Below are 1,099 nucleotides of genomic sequence, written 5' to 3' on the forward strand. Positions count from 1 at the left end.
CAGCAGTCTGTTTCTACCCATATTAATTACAAGTGTTTCTTTTCTTTACTCCAAGTCATTTCTTTTGTTCTCCTGGTCATTTTTGTCTATGTTCATTTTGAAATAAGTATAGACCCAGACGCAATTGCAATCCTGGTCATTTTAAAGTCTTCTTTCCTTCCTGGTTTTTGTGGCTCCATAGTTTTCCTTCCACCACTTGTCTGTCTGTCTGTCCCATGTGGCTGGTGTGTTGCTGTGAGGCTGGTAGCTATGCCACCAGTGCTTCAAACACCAGCAGGGTCGCCCGCGGCGGACAGGTTCAGCGGAGCTTCCAGACTGAGACAGACTCGGAAGGAAGAGGCCAGCCACTGCTGAAAAAATTGGCCACTGAAAACCTTATGAATAGCAATGAAACACTGCAGTTCAAACCCACCAGTCACTCCCCAGAAGGAAGATTGGACAACCTACTTCCGCAGACAGACCACCTTGGAAACCCATGGAGGGGTCGCTATGAGTCAGATCCAACCTGACCGCAGTGAGTTTGGTTTTTATTTTATTTTATTTTTCAGTAAGTAGAGAGCAAAAAGGGGGAAGGCCCTCAACAGGATGGACTGACACAGTGGCTGTGGTGCCGGGCTCAGGTACAGCAAGGATTGTGAGGCTGGCACAGGACCGGGCAGGGTTTCGTTCTGTTGCACCTGGGGTCACTATGAGCAGGCCTCAACTGCACGGCACCTAACATCCTATTCCTTACACACTTCTATGGTGCTTTCTAATAACTGTGTCTGCTAATGTCAATGTCAGTAGTCCCCCAGGGTTCCAACTTGTCACTGGCCCTCCTGACTCCCATACTGGGGCCTGTTTTCTCATGAGTGGTCGATCTCAGCTTGGAGAAAAGCAAGGACCTAAAATGAGGAAGGAGCTCTGATGGCCCCGTGGTTAAGGCTTTCAGCAGGTAATCAAAAGGTCAGTGGTTCGAACCCACTAGACATCCATAGGAGCTCTGGTAGCATAGTGGCTAAGGCACTTGACTGCTAACCAGACGGCTGGCGGTTCAAACCCACTAGCCACTCCTCGGAAGGAAGGTTGGGCAATCCTACTTCCGTAGTGATACTGCCTC

Source organism: Orycteropus afer, unplaced genomic scaffold (genome assembly GCF_000298275.1).
Source record: "Orycteropus afer afer isolate SDZICR_OR568_19922 unplaced genomic scaffold, OryAfe1.0 scaffold00713, whole genome shotgun sequence".
In the NCBI taxonomy this organism is placed as follows: Eukaryota; Metazoa; Chordata; class Mammalia; order Tubulidentata; family Orycteropodidae; genus Orycteropus; species Orycteropus afer.